Raw genomic sequence first — 22,117 nt, forward strand, 5'->3', positions numbered from 1 at the left:
CGCAATCTTATATTTTACAAGCCAAGTCAAAACCAATTGAACCCAAACAGCAAAGTGCCTCAGAGCAAAGAAATTTTTTTATTCAGCATATGTTGTGCATTAGACTCAATAGTAAGCCAGTCTTAAAATTCTGCGATGGGGTTGATGTCATGATGGAATATGACAATATTTAATCGTCAAATCTCCTTCATAGACTTAGTATCATTAGCTGTATAGTCATAGTGTAAATAGCCATAACATATTCTCTCCCACCACTTTCCTCTGTTGGCAGTAGTCTAGTTAATACACTTCTTTATTTACACCTAGTCGTTGTCCTGTTGTGTTCTTTTGTAGTAGAGACTGGAAATCCATTGAATTGAGGCGTCATGGCTTCTAATGACACTGATCACATTAATCAATTAAATTTTTCTGTGGTGTCCTCCCCGAGGACTGGTGCCCACTTATCCATGAGAGCAAATTTTAAATAGTTTTCTCCAATGCATTATGTCAGCTGTGTGGCATATCATTTGGTTAATTCTGACATCTCTTACAAAGCTACACCACAGCAATTTAAGTGACAAAAGGCAAATAACAGAAGAGAGCAAAATGAATGCAAAAGTTCAAGATTAACTGAACTTGCATGCACATTTGATGCCACACAATTAGGGAACGGTTTCATTAAGATTTTATCATTACTACTAGGGGGATTGATGATTGCTTTATTTTCTCATATGTACTCAATTAACATTATTGAGTGGCAAACTTCAACAGCATTGTTTTGAACAAATCACTATTATAGACTGGTATTGTGATGATTGAAATATAAATCAAGTCTAATCATCAATGATTTACTACAGGAATTTTTGAGTGTTTTTACAGTGCAGTAGTTCCCCAGCTGCCCCCCACATCACTAAATCCACCCCTGCTATGAGCGATCTGAAACCCAAACTGAATTTGATGATGCTCTTACTGTCCATTTCAGATTGAATTTAAGAACACACCCAGAACAATCAGCTGGCTAATGGTTACTTTTCATCATTAACCCATGTTGGTATTATATAGTTGACTCTGTGTGGGCCCCAGGCTGCTGGCATACAAAATACACCTGGATCAACAACGGTTGAACTATGAGCTAGTCGGTAGATACAGTACATTTCTGCTGCACGGTGCTCCAGCGTGACAGAGCTGCCCTCGACCCGCACACACACCCGCGCGCACGCACACGCACACCCGCGCGCACGCACACACCCGCGCGCACGCACACACACACACACACACACACACACACACACACACACACACACAGGCTCGGGGGAGGGGGCGACGACGATTGGTGAAACTGTTTACCAAGATGGCTGCTACATTATTAGAGCTTCTCTGTGGCAAAAATTATTTCTAATCAAACAATTGATCGGCAGGCGCGGAGCGGTTGAATAAGCCTGTTATCTATGCAATAACCCGGAATTCATTTGACTAGGTGTTATCCACTCATACTCACAGTCAGGATGGCCGAGCGGTCTAAGGCGCTGCGTTCAGGTCGCAGTCTCCTCTGGAGGCGTGGGTTCGAATCCCACTTCTGACAAGTTTATTTTTTATTTCAGCAGCACCTGTACTGTGTCACTGTTGTATCGAGACGCGTAGGTATCTCTCGGTTAAAGGTATCTCTCTCGACGAGTGTAGTTGTGTTGCAGATTACATGAACGAACTGCTACAGCACTTGCATTTCTTTGGGTATCCACTAGAGGGCAGCAAAGGCCAGTGAACAACTGAAAGTCTATTTTTTTGAGGAGGCTACCAGTCAGAATCAGAGCCTTGCTATTTATAATTAGGTTTTCAACATACAAGGATTTTGCTTTGGTGCATATCAATAAACATAATAAAAGGAAAAGAAATATAAGCTAAGATAAAACAAGCAAGTACTGCAGGTCAGATAGCTTTAATAGGAAAAAAACCCCCAAAAAACTAACAAGATAAAATATTTACAATAAAATGTGAAGAAAGTCCAGTCTTATCTGATAAGATTTGATGATATTATTACTGGTCAAAATGGTTCCATGTTTGAATACTATTTATGCTATGTATACAGATTACTTGAAAATATAATAAAAATTAATAAATCAATAAATAATAAAAAATAAAGATACAATATTGAACATGTGAATCCTTCACACTTTTCCATTTTCAAGGGAATTGAAAATGAGCAGAACCAGTCATTAATGGAGTTCTGTGAAGTACGAAAGTGTATTTGGTTTCTGATAAATCTCTAACATACATCAGTCTATTCATACTAGGTTGGTATTTCATTTTCTTACTGGTACTGTGAGGGAGCTGGCAAGCATCCCCCCTCACTAAGGTGAAAAAACAATACACATTGGCTAAAACAGGAAGTTTATTTTTTGTTGTGCTTTTATTTTGGGAACCCCTACTAACCACTCTCTCTGTTTGAGGTCTACTTCCGGGGGGGCGTGTTTTCATGGAGTGCACACATGGGAATGCTGCCAGACTCAGCAGGTGTCAATTACCTCATCAGGCTGTACCAAGTGGGCAGGAATGAGAGAGGGGAGTGGGTAGAGGGGTTTTACTTAAGTTTGGCTTTTGTTGGGTATTTCTTTAGTTTATTATGTATTCTATTTTGATCTGTTAGGCCAAAGGTTAGTTTATGTAAATATCAGTGTGGTTAAATTGTAAAGGTATTCGAGATGTGTGGTGCTAGTGTCTAGGGTCCCTGCACTAGGTGATGTTTGGTAGAGGCTAGGGGTACTTATACCAGGTGGGAAAGCAGGGTAGTGTGTCAAAGAATGGGGGTCAGGTTGGATGTCACTGCTGCTGCTGCCGCTGCTGCTATCCAATGTAACCTGCTACACCAGTCAGACTGCTTTGGTTGTCCAGCCATCCTGTGACCTCTATGTAAGAATTTTCAGGAGGATTAGACAACATCATTGGAATACCACACATGGGTACAGTAAAGCTTTGGTTAGTGATCCCATGGATGATAGTCTTACTGGTACCTATAATAACACACCCACAGTATTACCATTAACGCCATCGATCTGTAAATGCATTTTAAATCAGGTTCCACCAAATTTGAACTCAGGTCACTGGATTCAAAGTCCAAAGTGCTAACCATTACACCATGGAAGCACATGATAGCATTTCTGGTGTTTTAAGATCATCCAAAACAACAGAATCATTGTTCACACTGCTAAAGTAATGTGGCCACATGTGGCCCAGACCACCTCAAAATGTGGTCTGAGCGATCAGATCTCAAAAACATCTTGTGTGCGTTCACGTCTGGTTGCCTTTTGTGTCGTCTATCCGTAATCTTACCTTAAAACAAATTCCAGAAAGATCTGAGCTCAGCTAATCCATGTAGGAGGAGCACAAGCACTGCACATTTTGGAATAAGAATGAAAATGCTCATGTCAGAAGTGGGATTCGAACCCACGCCTCCAGGGGAGACTGCGACCTGAACGCAGCGCCTTAGACCGCTCGGCCATCCTGACTATATAAAACCTTTCCACATGACTTTAAACTGAAAGGGTACAACTTTATTCATGTTTTACTTCACTCCATTTTATTCTGTTATCTAATAATTACTCACAGTGAACTCCTCAGGATCGCCTGGGAGTAGCTGGTAAACGTTGCTGAGGAGAGGGATGTTTGGGCCTGCCAAACAAAGTAGAAATCAAATCAAATGTCAGTAATGGATGTCTTAGTTACGGTTAAATCAGGATAGAGTGCCCATATCAGTTGGACACCGGACCAGTCCTCGGTTGGACTAGAGCGGGGTTGACGGCATAAAATTAGAGCAGAGACCAGGGACTTTAAATACAAAAGCCGGCACTTTACTCAATTTAAACACAGACAAAACATACAAATATAACAATTTACTCAAACCAATGAATACTCCTGCAGGTAATGAAAATGTCAATCAAACTCACTTTTTCTCCTGTTAGTTCTTTTACCTGGGTAAGGAATAGTTTAGTTCAGGTAATCCACCCAGGCTGGATGGTTTGTTTGAATCCTTTATTTTAGAATTTCAGATTCAGTTTTCTATTATAAGATCGGTCTATAAGTGGTTATCTTGCTTTTAGGTTACTAGATGTACCTATATTGGTTCTGTTACTTTCTTGAGTTAACTTTTTTCTTCCATTCACAGGTGAAATAAGACTTCACAGTTTCCAAATTAAAACTGAATGAACATTACTGTACCCAAAATCATAACACTTGAAAATTACGAATACAAAATACAGCATGAATGTGTTATTCAATCCACTTAAAGTTCAGTTAGTTATGAATTCCAATTCAGTTCAGTTCGAAGAAACTAATCCCAACACTCCCAACGCTGTGGCAGCAAGTTCAACCATAGTCCCACACGCAAGCACTGGGTCCTCTCACTGGCGTAATAACGAATTCTTATCTTTAGGAACGTAGACCGCGGGTTTGGCTCGCCATCTTGTTTCTGTGTGCGTCTCCCCACATGCAGCGGAATAATCTTCACTTAAAACGTAAATAAAGAACCAGAAAAAACCCGACCTGTACTACAGGTCATGCAGTAAATAATTCACTCTATTAATAAATCAAAACAGTAAAGTTTAACAATCACTGTGTGTCATAACCATAATGTTACTGCTACGTCATTTAATTAGACCTGAAAATGGCGTTGTAGTGGTGAGCTTCTGATCCCACACACTCGTCTCTTTCATGTAATTAACTCTGTCTCACAAACAAAATGCACGTTATTATTTAGCCTCGTCAATAAACTAAACCCAACTTTATTAACTGGCCACAGTCCATGCTCGTGGCTTTCTCCACACAGTTATTAGCTCTTAGCTAGCATTAGCATTCACAAGTGCATAACATTACAAACACAGTTCCAATAAAACGAGTTAAAACTCACCAAACCCGTTGTAGTCTGTTTAGATATGACTTCCATAAATCACCGGTCAGGTAGTTGTTATTTTTCCGGTTGTAATTCACCATTTGTAAGTAGTATTTTGCCCATAAACTTCTCTGTTTGTTTACGCCACTCTGTTTTCTGAGCTTATGTTATGTCAACAAGAGCACAGGAAACCGAGCCTCTTAAAGGGGAAACGTCATTACAACTTTTATAGGCATACTTTTAATTGTACCCATTAAATTACTATCAGCAATTTTTAAATTGCTCTTATTTAATGAAATGCACACACTTTTAACCAATGTATTTATGTATTTTAATGAATTATTTATAACTATTTATTTATGCCATTTTAACGTGAATGAAGTAACAACAAAGTAATAATGAAGTTACTTAAGTTAAGACTTTTTAATAAGATGTGTCTCTGGTACAGTTACACCTGTGCTTACACTTGTAATCAGATCACCCAAGACGGATTTTCATGCCATGGCTGAACAGAACCTATAATCCAACCTCAAATCAGGCTCCACCGAGAAAGTCCAGACACCATGGATCCACTTATAAGTCACTGGGAATGAGTGATGTGTTTCAAATTTTGCAGTCAGTTTTATTTGAGTTTTTCTATTTGTCTTTCTGTTATTCTACTTTCCATTATATAAAGATATAAATTTATACATAAAGTTGTGTCTTTCTTCTTGGTTATCTCTATACTACTATACTATACTACTTTTTTCAAGATTTTTTTCAAGATATTTTTCAAGAATTTCAAGATCACCGTTGCAATTGATAGATATGACCTGAATAAGTGGATAAAGAGGGAATAATTCATGAAAAATAGCCCTGAATATGGATCCAAAATTGATATCTGATTACCATACAGGCTAGTGGCAAGCCAGATACAACACAGAGTTTATCTACGCCACTCAACCCAATTTTTAAGTCTAGGAACTTAAAGTAAATTGCAATTTCTCAGAAGTATGACTCTACAGACACTCTCACTCCACTCATACATTTGTTGAATGCCATCATCTGATGAGTGAGATGGACATGGAGTAGATATGCAGCAAAATTTCTATACAGACTCACTGGATGGCCAACAAAGGACACTGCATGCCATAGACTGGCAATTGAACCAATTTGTATATGATATGGCAACTACTCTTTCTTATCTACTCTTTTTTGGCTATTGTACATCACTGGTCCTGGTTCATTCCTGGTCTGGTGATAGGTCACACTATGAAGCCAAAGCAGCATCCGTCTGGTGTATGCAGTCAGCATATATCTGCAAAGCAACTGGGTTTAATGTACTGTTGCTTCACTCTGAAGCACACTGTTTTGTGCCATGCACAAGACTGCTGCATCATCTCACTGTAACAGCAAAGGTATGTCAGCCTCCTCAGTAGCACCACACCTGTCTGCTCACAGACAAACCAGTCTGGTATGCCAAGAGCCTCCACCAGCAGCGGTGTGTGATTTTTTCTCAACCGAAAGACACTCATGACACTGATCGTCCTCCATGTCATCCAGATTAGTTTATTGACTTGTCTATATGGCAAATCTAAAATGCTGTACCTGTTCATGTCATAGAGAAAAACAAACTGCTCATGTGGTATCTAACTTGTCCTTTAAAGCATATATCAATTGCTCTCTTGCCATTTTAAGAGACATATTGTAGCCTAAACAATGTTCCTCTTCTTAGCAATGTCCAGCATCCCCCACAGGCAGCTGCAGGAGAGCAGGGGTCTTGTGAGGTTTCTAGCACTATCCAGTGGTCACTGCCTATATTACAAACAGGCAATAATTTAAAAAGAAAAGAACAGCCTCTTGACACTGTATCATGTTTGTAAAGCCCAAAATGAACCACTTCTGACAGTCTGCGGATAAGACAGATCTCAAAAGTGGTGAATGATGGTCACAGGTCAGATTAAAACCAGGGCCACTGCAGTTAAGACTAAGCCTTTATAGTACATGCCCCACCAATTTCTTTTTTCTTGTTTTGTTTAGTTTTGTTTTGTTTTTCAATATCCCTGTTACTCAAGTAATATTGACACCAAGGTCATCAAACAATACTTAAATGATAAATATACATAAAATAAATGAGGTACATACATTTTATTCTCACAGAAAAGTGATGACACACAAACACAAATGGGAAGGGAAAAGGGAAGTATTTGCAAAGCCTTCTGAGGAAAGGGAGGACAGAAAAGGAGATACGACTATGAACAAAAAAACGGCTGTATTTAACTGCTGTATTTACCTTCCCTCTTGAACACTATTCTTATCTGTGCTCACCATTTCTCTATGGTGGCCCTGAGAGCTCAATGCAATGCAAAGGGGTTGGTGGGGGCACCTTGAAGGAATAATCCTAACCGCAGCGGCATGGGTCCAACTTGTGGCCCTTTGCTGCATATCATTCTGTCTCTCTTTCACTTTTGGAATTAAGGCAAAAAAAGAGAGAGTGATGAACCTGTCTGGGACACACTTATTATCCAATGCTTTTAACTTCAAAAGTCACAATTGTGCATACACACAGAACAAGTCCCAGCCAGGTTCATCACTTTTTGGTGTCCCCTGGAAACACTCCCATTGTGTTGCGTGAATTTGCAGCGCATTGTGTTGTCAAATTGATGACGTTTTCTGAATTTGTAGTGCTTTTGTGTATTTGCATGTGTTTTCTTAAGTTTAAGTGTGTTGAGCTCTCAGGGCCACCGTACTTAACCTCTCCTCTCCTCTAGTTTCCGGTGAATGTGAGCATGAGTGGCGGTGGTGGACGTACGAGTGGCGCGGAGTTTGAATTGGTTTGTGTCTGTTTTTCCAACTGTTCTTCCACTGTTTCTATCTGCATGATCAGGTAAGCCACTTTAATAGTTTTTTCTGTCGAGTTGTTGGTGTGATTGTCGGTGTTGCTGGCGGGTATTTCAGCTCCTCCGTCTATCCGACAGGGAGTGCGGATAGTCCCTCCGGATGGTACTGTTACTGTTGAGGAAGTTCTGCTGGCTGCAGGTGAGCAGGTAGGACATAACAATCTGGTTTATGTATCTCGAATGAACAAAGCTGTGGTTGTGTTCCTTAAGAGTGAATCACTGGTTTACAAGCTGATAGAGAGCGGCGTGTTCATTAGGGATTTATTTGTGCAGGTTTCCCCGCTGTCGGTTCCCTCCACGCAGATTACCGTTACAGGTGTTCCGCCGTTCATTCCTAACGAGCTGTTGGAGCTACGTCGGTTTGGGAAATTTGCGAGTGGGTTTAAAACTGTCACCTTGGGGTGTAAAGACTTAGGGTCTCAAGCATGTGCAGTCTCTAAGCCGACAGGTGTTCTTGTTTTTAGACTCACCCACACAGACTCTGGAGGTATCTTTCAGAGTCAAGCACTGTGACGGTTATTATATGGTGTATGCCAGTTTGGGATAGATGAGATACTTTGAATGTGGAGATGTGGGACGCAATCGTTTAACGTGTCCGCACAAGGACAAGAGAGTGATTGGCGGTAGTACGGCGGCTCCGCGAGCTCCGAGGCGGCGGCCGGTGCGTCCGGGACTAGCGCGGTTGCGTCTGGCGCTGCAGCCGGTTCCGGGTCCGTGTCCGGCTGCCCGGCGGGCGCCTCAAGAAATCTGCGTAGCTCCAAGTCTGTAGAAGTTAATGGAAAAACACAGTTGGTTGGAAATAATGAAGGAGCAGTTTCTACAAGTCCTCCTTGAAAAAAGGTGGCTATAAATGAAGGGCAGGGGTTGTGCAGCAGCCAGGCTTCATGTGATGGAGAGGACATGGAAGATGATTGAGTAAGATAATGTGTCTATTGCTGACACGTCTTGAAGGAGTACAGATCTTTATTCACTGGAGGGAATCAATCTCTTTTTGGATGAAACTTACAAAAGATCACTAAACATGAGTGATTATTTCAGTGACACTGAAAAATTCACTAGATCTGTTAATGTACTTTGGGTTTGACCTCTTGGATGAAAAGAAGCGCTTCCCTCTGAAGAAGCACATTACCACTCTGAGAAAAGGTAAAATTGCAAAAAAGACAAAGAAGTAAAAAATGATCATGCATCACAAGGTGTTTTTCTCTATCCACTGCTCTCTGCTGGTTTCTGCTTGTCTATTTCTCTTTTCTGACCTCTCTATAAAGAGACTTAAGATAGGATCTTTAAACATAAATGGTGAGAGGGATAGGCAGAAAAGGGCACTAATCTCTGAGGTCTCAAATCAAAAAGGGATCGATGTGTTGTTCTTACAAGAAACACACACAAATACATCTGATGAGACAGATTGGGGTTTATGGTGGGAGGGTTCTTATAATCTTAGTCATGGAACAAACTCATGGAACAAACTTCAGTGCAGGGGTAGCCGTTCTTTTTAAAACATCTGCAAATGCAACCATTTTATCCTGTTGTGGTCTGAAGTGGTGAATGGTCGTTTGTTAATTGTTGGCAGAAATAGAAAACTTGGTTTTCTGTTTCATTATTATCTATGCCCACAATAACGGAGCAGAAAGAGTAGGAAGTTACTGAACCACCATCAAGACCATATCATTATTGGTGGTGATTTCAACTGCACCATAGACTTTACTGAAGACAGGATAGGAGAAGAACCCCACCCACAGTCATCCAGGACTCTTAATACTGTAATATCACACCTCGATCTGTTAGACATTTTTAGAGAAAAACATCGAAAATCCCGACAGTACACATGGGTCAGGGTCTGCAATAACCAGATGTGTACCGCTAGACTAGACAGATTTTATGCTTCAAAAACTCTGTCCCAGATTGCTTCAGTGTGATATATATCCAGTTGGCTTCACAGATCATCACTTAGTAACAGCAGAACTTATCATTTCGCCAGGTGAGCAGGTTAAGTCCTGCTGGCATTTTAACAGCACATTATTGCAAGACAGAACTTTTGAAAGCCAAAGTTTTTGAATTCTTTTGGATTTTTTTTCTTTCTGATTTTGATTCCCTTAAGTTGTGGTGGGAGGTTGGCAAAGCCCAGATTCGTGTCTTCTGTCAGCAGTACACATCCCACTCTTCTGCCAGGGTAAAAACAGCAATCAAAGACCTTGAGTCCGAAATTTAAAACATTGAAGAAGGGCTGAATAGGAACACAGATACCACTACTGGTTCACTGTTATCACAATGCACAGTGTTTGGTGAAGATAGGGGGAGGACTGAGCTGGCCACTCCCTGTACGGCGTGGGGTGAGACACGGCTGTCCCATTTCCGGGCTGCTATATAGTTTAGCTTTTGAGCCTCTACTGTGCAGGTTGAGGGACCGGCTCAGCGGGTTGTCTTTGCCTGGGTCCTGCAGCCTTGAGCATCCCCCCAACCCTTTCTGCTTTTGCGGATGATGTAAATGTTTTTGTGTCCAGTCAGGGGGAGTGAGGCACTGTTGTTGGGTCAGTGGGGGGATCAGGCAATTCCCAGTCTGCCTGGAGGAGGCTGAGGGTGTTGGGATTTTTTTCGGAACTGAGAGTTTTAAATCAAAGAACTGGGAGGGAGTTAAGGAGAAAGTGTGCACTCGGTTGTCTAAGTGGAAATGGTTGCTACCCCAGTTGTCATATAGGGGGAGAGTTTTGGTTGCAAATAATTTGGCCGCCTCAACTCCCTGGCACAGACTTTTAGCTTTGACACCACCGAGGGGTTTGATAGAGGACATCCAGAGGGCCATCCTGGAGTTTATCTGGTCTGGCAAACACTGGGACCAAGGCAGCAACCCTCTATCTGCCTGTAGCTGAAGGGGGACAGGGACTTGTAGACATCCAGTCTAAAATTGCCTCATTTAGACCTGCAGACAGCACAAAGACTTCTGTACAACTATGGTCCAAGCTGGTTGGAAATGGCTCGACTGCTCATGAGGAGAGCTGGTTGCTTGGGCTTTGATAAAACAACTCTTCTTGATGCAGTCGGAGGATCTGGACTATACATGACTAACTTCCTTCTACAGCTCTATACTGCAGGCCTGGCAGATTTTAAAGACTGAACGTGCAACCAATGAGACTCCAGGTGGGGTGGGTGTGGGTATTTTAGGAGCCTTGAAGAAGTCTGCGCTGCTCTGCCACAAAATCTGAGCGCATTTGCGAGAGACCAAACTCTATGTGAACAGTGGAGTGAGGGCAGCGAGTACAGCTTCCCATCTCTGTCTGTTTCCTCAGCTGCTGTCTCTCACAACACCACATCTGGACAAGTTTCAGGATGTAGGAAAGAAGGAACTTCATCAGACCTGTGTCCAAGTCCTTAATCTTCGGTCACTGTCGGGGGTTGGGATGTCAAGGTGGACTGAGTTCTTTGGCCCGGACTCTTCCCCAAAAGGCAGCTGGCGATCCCTGCACAAGCTGCCCGTTGAAAAGCGGACAGCAGACCTCCAGTGGAGGATCGTACATTGGGCAATAGCTACGAACAGATACATAGCGCACATTGATCCTGGGGTTAGGGATGGGTGTTTGTTTTGTCTACGGACTGAAACCCTCGCACATTTGTTTGTTGAGTTGCACAGGTCGGCATCTTTGTTTGATTTACTAAAAAGGTTGTTTCAGGGTCTTGGGGAGACTTTTTCATTTGAACTGTTTATTTTGTGGCCCAAAGTATTCGGCAAAGAAAAAAATCTGTTTGGACATTGTTGAACTTTTTGTCTGGCTCTGCCAAGTTGGCTATTTGGCTGAAGTGCAGAAACAGGGCCCAGGATTCTGGGAGTGTGGAGACGGTGTCGGTTCTGAAGGGTCTATTGAAGGCCCGACTGAGGGTGGAATATGCCTTCTATAAAGTAACGGACAATATGCAAGATTTCAGCCGTGTGTGGGCTCTAGCGGGGGTTTTGTGTTCTGTGGGAAGGGATTATTAATTTATGATCTGCAGAAAGTTTCATGTGTTTTTTGTTTTGTTTTGTTGTTCCTGTTTCTTTTTTCTCTGATATGACAGTAATGTAGTTTTTTCCTTGAAGTGTTTAATAAAGGGACTTTGAAAACGAAAACCTCTCTGGATGTTTGGGTAGTGACTCGGCTGAAACACTCTCCAGCTTCTGTATCTGATTGGTGCTGAAAGTCGTCCTCACTCTCTGATGATTGCCACTGTCAGCTGTGAACTCACACTCATATATAAGTTCAGCTGCTTTCATTTCATCTATCCAACCATGATCTTATTTGCATAAATATACATAATCACTGTGCTTTACTCAGTTCATGCGCAGCTAACTTTCCCTCACACTTCCTCCTTTTAATTGCTTTTCATGCCTCTTTCTTGCTCACATTCATTCACATACAACATCACACAATGTAATTCCCCAAACTGTATTTAGAGTAGATGGAGCATTTAGCATGGAGCTTCCAATGAATAACTAATGAGATGGATATTTGGAATCAGCTTCAAAGAGAATCATCTAGAGAACAGGAGCAAACATACTCCCCAGAGTGTGTTTCATAACTAACTTTAGGAACACCTGATTACACATTTCATCTCTGACTGTGAGAAACGTATGACCTTCTCTTTCTTAGTTTCTGTCTGTGATGTTGCATCATTCATGTTGGAAGGAACATAAAAATACAAGCGTTCCCATTAAGTCTTTAACTGATTGGATTTGTCTGCTATTACATGACATGATTACATGACTGATTTCAAAAGTCAGTGAGAAGTCAGCAGAGAAGAAGAGTAGCTGCTTTACTTTGTACACATTACTTAGTAAATTTCACTTCCTGTTTAACACCCTATTGTGAACAATGTCATGTGTTAAGTGATAACAGGACTGAATACACCTGTAATAATGTACTAACTGCTGAGTGCTCGTGCAATAATGTAATAATTTCTATTGAGTACTCATGTAATAATGCAGTAATAAAGGCTGAGTGTCAGAACATCAGCATGTTCACAGTTTTTAATTCCTCTTGTTTTTATGCCTCTGCGCTGATGACAGCCAGAGCCGGAGGAATATTGTTTTTGGGTTGTCCATCCGTCTGTCCGTCCATCTGTCCATCCCATTCTTGTGGACACGATATCTCAGTAACGCCTCAATGGAACTTATTCAACACAAACATTCACTAGGAATCAAAGATGAACTGATTATATTTTGGTGGTGAAAGGTCGAAAGGTCAAGGTCAGGGTTACCTCACAAAACACCATTTTGGCCTTTTGAACGCAATATCTCTGTAATGCCCCGAGGAAATGTCTTCAAATTTGCTAAAATCATTCACCTGGGCTCAAGAATGAATTCATTAGATTTTTGTGGCTAAAGGTCAAAGGTCAAGGTCACCTCATAAAATGTGGTTTTTGCTACTCGAAGACAGTTTTCTTTTGATAGCACTTTTGCGAATCGGAGTCTTGTGTTGAAGGTGTGCTCTGCTATGATCTGAATTACAGGTGCAACCAAGCTAACGAGAATAAGGGAAATGTTAGTTAAACACAATTAAGTCTGTACATGCCCACACAGTCCTCAGGAGAGATCTAATCAGATCAAATAAGTGAGATCACCTGTGTGGGCTCACCATGAGAGCATTAGAATGACAGTTAAAATATCCGTGAATGTTTTAGTTTTGACACTGGGGCAAATTATACAGTATTCATAATGTCTGCTCGTGCATCCAAATTCATTGCTGTCAAATCCAAATAATTCTTCTGGCATATAAATATTTTCTATCTGCTGTATATTGAATTAATATAGTGTTGAGGACATCACCGCAGGCACAGATCATTCAGACTTTGTGTGCTCATAATCTGATACATACATGAGTGTGTGAGAGACAATGCGTGTCCCTTCTGTAAACCCTCTCTGTAGATCTATAACTGTTACATGACTGAACTGATCTCAGATCTGTGTCATGACAGAAATCAGTCAGTAAACAAAGTTTTTCGGTGTGGTTGAGCACAGAGCATTAAATACTGAGTTATCCTGCTCAGTACCTGATATGACAACTAGATAGAGCCGTTGCACACAGAACCTCCGCAGTCTGTTTGCTGGACTCTCAGAAAATTACAGAGCTTGGAGGGAGGATCTTCAGCATTCGGCATTCTGCTGCTGTGTGAGTAATTGTTTTGTATTTTGGTTGCAGAAGAAAAAATACGCCAGACCATCAGCTGTGACTACAGATGCAGTGTGATTAGTCTCTGTATGACCCACAGGGTGCGGCCTCAGACATGTGGTTCTATGTTCTTCTGCCAGTATCATTGAGGCTAAAACACAAAATACAAAGGTATATTGGATAAGAGTGTCCACTTAATGGACTGTATTTAGTGCTGAAAAGAGTCTTGTAATGTACTTATGTATAAGTGTGAACAGGGACATATTTTGCTTTTTGTGACTTGCTCTGATTGAGCGGTTCTTAAGAGGCCTACCTTGAGTCCAGTCCTCCTGAGCATGCATTTTTGTTGCTACATCGCCGATTGTGAGTGAGTGAGTGATAGAGTTGAGTTTGTGATGAAGTTACACCATTGGATGGCTAAGTATTGGACTTTTCCCTTTGGCTGTTGCTCTGTCAAAATGATTTGGTGCAAACATTTACTATTATGTCATCAGGGGGCATTTACAGTGAATGCACAACAGTTTTCATTTTCACCTAACATCAAATCTAACAACATTAGCTACTTTCCAGAGAAGAGTCACCAGTACTGTCCTGTGAGTGATGGGCACACCTCTCTCTCTGTGTTTACTCTGTTCAGTGGAGTGGCAGTTTGTTACCCAGACGAAGGTGGTGCACTGTGAGAGACAAAAAAAAAGATGATATTCTGTGGATTTCTTTATATTTATGTTGGTTCGGTGCTTTTGTCAGACACTGTCATGGTTTTTGCAGCTTGGAAATAATTTGGAAGTGACTGATGGTTAACATCTAGTCTTAATGGTCTGGGTTTCAGTCACTATTTCAAACTGCAGAGAACAAGGAGGAGCGAATGCTGAATCCCCTGTGCAGGTGTATCATTCTTACATCATACCACTGTTTGAATATGCAGTGGCTGCCTGGTGCAATGTAGAGAGAGCACAACTCATAAAACCAGGTATCCAAAATATTGCCATTAAAATATGCTACTGACTACATACACAATAAATGCACCCACCAACTCTCTGGCCTGATGACACTACATGAAAGAATTGCTGTTTTGGAAAAATAATAGGGTTCTTTGCTCTATTTTTTAATACCTTTTCAATAATGGGGCAATTTTGGTACTGCGTCTTATTGTTAATAGCTCTTTTATGTCCTCTTTTTTAGCACTTCTTATAGGCTACTAATGACACTTATTTTAGAAAAGAGAAAAGAGAGAAGAAAAATATCAATGGAACGCTCCAGTGCACACACGATAAAACTCCTCTCTGATAGCATGAAAATCTTCACTTATGTGACCCGGTCATACACAAGACCCAGAATAAACTGGAGCCAAAGGCCGTTGAACCAAAATATAGATTTATTTAGAATACACGAATACATTTAATGAACAAGCCAAGAAAATAAACAGTGGGGCTGGACTGCACCATAAGGAAGCACAGGTTATAGGATGCATCAGAAAGACAAATGATCACAAATGATGTGGGCAAATTACAAATAAACCTCCACTACCATCACTGCAAACTGAAGTGAATCAAACCACTCAATAAGGCAAACATGCAACATGGCTACTCTACTACTGAGCCATGCACCTTTAACCTTAGCAAAACACCTAACAAATAATAAAAAACATAAATGGCCCATTCAATGGAATAGTTAAGCACTCAAATCTTATCTTATAACATTTTATGGAGCTCTGCCCCCTTGCCTGGGTCCTAATGCAAGCTCCTTGTTCCCATCCCTTCCACACTTACGTCTCCCTGTAGCTGCACTGCATGCTTCAAAGAGCAGACTTCGGCGTACAGCTGCTCCATTCTCCTAAGCAGTCTTGAGTCATCCATGTTGGTAAATGTCACCGGCGGCAGTTCATCCAAGTAATATTCTCCTCACCCTCATTTGTTACTTCGAGGCAGCTCTTTAAGCTGAGACCTCTCTGTGGTCCTTTATGGGAAACGCTCCGCTGCGCAGTCGGACAAAGTTCAAACAATTTTCAGTTCTTTGAGGATGATCTCATCCTGGCTTAATGTCTTCACTTTTACAGCGAGGTGGTGTGCTGTGGTGGAAAGAACATCAGACAACTGTTAACGTTGGATATAAGGTGATTTTTTTGTTAGTTTTTTTTTTTTTTTGATCCAGTGTTGTAGCTTCCTCATATTTTGTCTGACAACACTTCAAACCATTTGTCTTTTCATCTGGACCTCTTCCCGCTACACACTCAACATCCAGTAAACATGATGTAATATGGACCAATGAGCTAACAAAATATACTATGGGTGCCAGCAGTTTGTTCAATTAATAGTGGATACTTTGAAGTGGTGACTGAGTATCTGCCAGAGGAGCTTGTCTGTGTGTTTGTGCAAATGGTGGTGCAAATGTCTATACTTTCCATTCTTTCACATGTTCCAGCTTTGTTCATACACCTGAGGGATGGATTTGGAATAAAGAAAAGTTTCACAGACTCAAGACTAATTCTTTGTTTGAAATCACTTCAAACCAACTGACTTCAAACCGACCGACAGTACAACAAAACATCTATGGATGATGATGATAATGACATGTTAATGAGGCGATTTTATTTCTGTAACATAAATCTTTTAAAATGTAATTTATCAATTTGTAAATTGTTAAAATGATTTGTTATCTGCAAACTGAATTGTCAATACGAACCCTTTTGACATTTGAATCTGATCCACTGGGGTCGTACTGAGAACAAAGGGAGCAGTGGTCCTTTGTTCTCAGTACTAAAGGATCAGAATACAAAAGCAATTTATGAAATTTTAAAAACACAGAAAATCATTAACGTCCTAATGTGAACAGGAGACACGTAATCCAGCATTTGACTCCCGTTATATCGACTTATTTCATAATAATTGCTCCGGATGAGCCTGAACGTTCCACGTGAGACATGTTGTCTTTGGCTGGGTCAGTGTTGATGAGTGATGGAATATGTGGGAAAGCCTCCACTAATTCTGTTAAGAAAATACTGCAGATAATTCACAACGAAAGAAAATATTTGATATAACCATACAATGACTTCATGTGCATTACCTTCTCTCTGAACACAGTTTTTTACAGGTCCTTTACTCCATCTGACATTTGACAGTCTGTCATACAGCGATGAATTTGTCTCATTCTGAAGCTCTGAAATCTGAAATATACAATAATATGGTGAGAGAAAAAAACAAACTGTTTATTAATGTATGTCTTGAATATAAAAGGTCCGGTATGTCCTAATGAATCTAAAGTCCAACTAACCGATTCAGTTGAACTGAGTTTGTTTGTCTAGCGCCTAATAATAACATACATTATACATTATTATTACAAGTTTCCCAATTGAAACGCCTCAACCCTGTTCATACGATCCATCGGAGCTTCTCCTGAAATAGCATCCCCACAGCGACAGACATACCGGATCTCGGTTGTCATGGCTACAATAAAAAAACAATAAAATAAAAAAAGTTTTCTCTGTCTGTTTTGGCTGGGACACACGCACAGCACGCGTGAAAAAGGTGTGTCCGCCCTAACTCGTTAACATGGGCGCCGAAATAAGAATCAACACATTCCGCAGCTGCCACGCTCATCCAGTGTGTTCCTGGCTTAAACCCTCCTAGTTATGGCTGTTTTGGGGGCCTATTCAAACCTTTACAAAGGAATGGAAAGAGAAAAAGAGAGAAAGACAAGTGTTCACCATTCAGGGGCAAACATGAGTTAGCAGTAAAGAAAGAAACTGAGAAATAAAGAAAAGTGTATCAGCAGAGGGAAAGTCATTAATCACTGTGACTGCTCTGGACAGAACTGACTCCACCAGACACTGTGGCTCTGCACTGTGTGGATACTGTCCACACACACACACACACACGCACACACACGCACACGCACACGCACACGCACACGCACACACACACACACAGTTCATATCTCCGTCCTGGATGACCTCAGAGTGACGCCTGTTACTGGGCTCTTACATAATGACCAGGCAGACCAATCAATAATGTCCAGCACAAAGGGAAAAGTGTTGGGTGGAGCAGAGTGGCCTGATGGGAAAATGAGACCGACCTTGATCAGACCTGCCTGAGAGATGGATAGCCAAGACGGGGAAAGGATTGTCATGGCCGTCACTGAATATGACAAGGCATGCTAATTAGACATGACCGGTTAGACAGATTAACAGAGGCGGTGAACTCAGTAGTACTCAAGTTCAGAAACTAAAAAGGTCATGTTCATGTCCTTTATGACAGTTGCAGAAAACACTACACACACAGAATCCAGTGACTCTGTGTTTGAGAGTGGAAGAAAGCTGTCTGCATGTTTGCGTATATGGGTTGATATGTGTATAAGGAGAATGGAGGGAAAGAAGGAGCAGAGGTGGTGTTGGGCTCACTATATATTATTCTTCTCCTTGCTGACCGATGCTGCGCTGTGCTGTTAATTTGCCCTCATAGTAACACTTTAAACCATTAAGAAAGAAGCCTACTACAATTTTACACTGTTTTTTTTTTTTTAAAGTATATTTTTTTGGGCTTTTTATGCCTTTAATGGACAGCACAGTGGAGAGTGACAGGAAACGGGGAGGCAGAGAGAGGGGGAATGACATGCAGTGAAAGGCCGTCCGATGCGGGATTTGAACCGGGGCCGACTGCAGCGAAGACTGTAGCCTCTACACATGGGGCGCCTGCTTAAACCACTACGCTACATGACGCCCCAATTTTACACTGTTAAAGTTGACTGAGAGTTGTTTGCTGAAAGCTAATTCCATTTTAAAAATATATTTTAGAGTTGGTCTTAAATGACAACACAGACATGTAAAATGCTAATTTCAGGTTCTCTGGTGGAATGTCAAGCAGCCATAGTGTTGTGCAGGGTTATTATATGCCATCAAAGTGGATTGATAGCAGTTTATTTTGTAGCCTGAGAAGAAAGTAAACTCTTCAATGAAAATCTGGCTCTCCAAGATGACTTGGGTGAGAGGGTGAGTTTATTGCAGGAAATTCAGAGTAACCAGTTAACCCGCATGTCTTTGGGCTCTGGCAGGAAGCCAGAGCACCTGGGGGGGAACCCAAACAGGCGCAAGGAGAACATGCACCACTAGTACAGTACCACTTACTGTAGGTAATGTACTGACCAAATATGACTATCTCACACAACCCCACGTCAAAAAACCCGAACTATCTCTATAACGTTGAAATTTGAACATACAAAGCAGAAGTAGCTTCAACTCACCTTTGGGCTTGTATTCTGAGCCAGTTTGGTAAACTCTAGCTTAATGTGTCTGGGGGATAATCAAACAAATAGAAAACACACTCCATTTCCACACTCTACATAATTGTTTTTCAGGGAGCCAAATGTGCTTGGCATCACCAAATGTGGAGCACATCTGTCCACAAGGCCTTCACTCAATCAGCGAGGCAACTTTGCTGAATGAAAGAGTGGCAGCAGTTGTGAGTTGTTTTTTGTTGCGCCAGTGAAGGATGCTTCTCACGGCCATCCTTTGAATCCATCTACACTTGTACATGCAAGTTTCTCCTCGGGATGCTATTATTTTCCAGAAGCAGCGTGTGGAAGAAGGCAGGAGATTAACTGAACCGTGTCTGTGTAAAAAAATATTGATTATGTTTGGAGCATTCAGAGAGGATTATTATGGACTGTGGAGAGCCTGAGTGTGTGGCTGAGGACACATTGAGATGATTACAGTCTGTTTATTTTTGGCCACAAAGACATACTCTAAATGCAGGGCCGGTAGCGCAGTGCTGTGTGTGTGTGTGTGTGTGTGCGTGTGTGCGCGCGTGTGTGTGCGTGTGTGTGTGTGTGTGTGTGTGTGTGCTGCAGGTGGACAGAGGAGGAGGGCACAGTCAGCTTTATGGGTGTGAGGAGAATCTGTGATTTCATCTCCATTCTGCATGAGGATGAAGAGACAGGAAGACACAGAGAGCTTTAAAGCGCTCCCACAGGACCTGTAGAGTCGCTGCACTCTTGCTGTTTTTTCAAATGATTCAGCTGTCAACCCGGCTGGCTCAGGATTTTACTTCATCACACAGTGAGCAGGCCTCTTTAGTGTTTTACTGTTACTCTTCATCAGGAGCAGTGACATCATTACCAATTTATATTTAATCTTGGCCTGTGTTATCTTATTGGTTCTATTTAAAGGAGTTTGTTACTGACAGTTTTATGAGTCAGTGTATTTCTCAGCTTGCACTTTAAAGTGGAATTAAATAACATGACACATCAGGTTCTCTCTGCCCAGACAAACTGGTTTTATCCCTCTTCTTTTCAGCCCATCTCATCGCTTCCTCCCTTGTTCATTAGATGGTTCACAGTGGAGGGCGGCTGACTGACAGCTAATATTCACGGCTCTGACATTCATTCCACTATTCTCTGCTCTCTCCTGGATCCCTATGTTCCTGAGGAGGAAGAACAAAGAGGATTTTTCCATTGGCCAGTTGATTTCTTAAAGTTTTTGTCCTTCATCCATGGCAGCGGCTTCAAAAATTACACCATACTCCAGGTTTCCCAAGAGCTTGTGAATCTCTCACCGACCTTGGTTGTCACTGGGAAGTTTTCATTAAGAGGCCTTTTGGGTGCCGAGCAGGGAGTGGAGAGAGCTGCTGTGTGGCTCTGCTTGTGGATGTGTTTTAATCTGTGGACTCCAGAGACTGTTCAAACTAACATCTTACTTCCAAAAAGAACAAACACATTTATATTTAAACACCGTGATTCTTGTGCAGAAGTGTAAGACTTGACAAGCAGCGAGCTACTTATTATGCACCGAGAGGAGCAGCACAAAGCCTTGGGGATCAGGGCTGTTTAAGGAGTTCACTGCAAACTTTTCAGATCAGCTTGAAGGAAATTCAGTGAAGGTCTTACACTGAAAAATATATGCAGTGCAGCTGCTGTAAGGCACATTTATGTCATGCTGAGTGACTTTCTTTTTTTTTTTTTTTTTATCAAAAAGTAAATCGTCTTTGAGTAAATCTCAGGTAAGATGATGCCACACAGATGTAAATGTAGTCATTATTTAATGCTTTATGTATAGTGAAGAGTAAATTAAGTATACATAGGGAGGGAAGGAAGGAGGAACTACAAAAATAGACCCATGGTTCTGGCTGCTTTCTTCTGACCTCTTACCTACACTGGGTATTTTTGGTAATTTCAAACATTTTATTCAAAAACAGCACTGATTTATTATCTAGCAACAACTTGAAATCATTTTGCCTTCAGTAGACATGTGTTTTCATAGTCCTAACAAGACAGAAAAAAACGTATGTGGGTGAAAGTCGTAATACAGAAAAATAAGACAAAGAATTAAATAAAATTAGAATTACCACCTCGTGGTTGTCTGTCTCCACCACTCAGACCAGTTTCAGATTACATCCATGTTTACCCAGGGTCATATAAAATATGAACCATTTGTGTAAAGTTTTGACATAATTTCTCTGAAGTCTTGAATAATGGATAAAAAGAGTTTTCTGAGATCACTTTGACCACCAAAGTCTAATAAGTTCATCCTTGTGTCCAACTGAAGGTTTTCTACCAACTTTGCAGAAATTCCCTCAAGGTGTTACAGAAATATTGCATTCGCAAAGCTAAAACCATTTTTTGTGAGGTCCTCATGACCTTTGACCACTAAAATCTAATCAGTTCATCCTTGAGTCCTAGTGAATGTTTGTGCGAAATTTGAAGAAGTTCTGTCAAGGCATTACTGAGATATTGTGTCCATGAGAATGGGACAGAGCAATTGAGCTGAATGTGTCAGCTGAATGCACACAGCTCATTATCAGAATGAAGACGCTTAAAGATTTGTACTTATCGGATTGGATGGTTTACAATTCAATGCCACGACAGAAATCACAAACAACATTGAGGAGTCACAATATGCTATAAGTAGCCAAACACAAAAGAAAGAGGCAAAGCTCATCAGTAGCCAAGTCGACAAGGACATATGAGATCATTCTCTTATTGTCAAAGTCAAACACAATGAAGTGGATGTGCTTTAACTCTAACTGTCTCTGTGTTTACAGTCTTGGATGAAACACTGATGCACAGCTGGTTTTAGAAAACTTGTCACTTACAGAGCAAGTCTATAAGTCTTTATCCTGATTTACTGACCTTCGGTATGATCTCTGCTTTGTGTGGCAGGCAGCTAAAAGCAGCCCTGACATCCCTCTGCTACACACTAAAGTGCTCATGGCACGTCCTCAGCGAGCTGGGTAGGGTTCACTTGACTTCGC

The 22,117-nt window shown here is 41.3% G+C and overlaps 2 non-coding genes across 2 annotated transcripts; one reads left to right on the forward strand and one right to left on the reverse strand.

Annotated features, from left to right (window-relative positions):
• Positions 1-1,478: 1,478 nt before the first annotated feature.
• trnal-cag (transfer RNA leucine (anticodon CAG)) lies at positions 1,479-1,561 on the forward strand. Its single transcript has one exon. It is a non-coding gene; the product is annotated as a tRNA-Leu (tRNA).
• A 1,838-nt stretch (positions 1,562-3,399) lies between these two features.
• On the reverse strand, positions 3,400-3,482 carry trnal-cag (transfer RNA leucine (anticodon CAG)). The gene has a single exon. It is a non-coding gene; the product is annotated as a tRNA-Leu (tRNA).
• Between the last annotated feature and the right edge of the window lie 18,635 nt (positions 3,483-22,117).

Source organism: Seriola aureovittata, chromosome 22 (genome assembly GCF_021018895.1).
Source record: "Seriola aureovittata isolate HTS-2021-v1 ecotype China chromosome 22, ASM2101889v1, whole genome shotgun sequence".
Taxonomy (NCBI): domain Eukaryota; kingdom Metazoa; phylum Chordata; class Actinopteri; order Carangiformes; family Carangidae; genus Seriola; species Seriola aureovittata.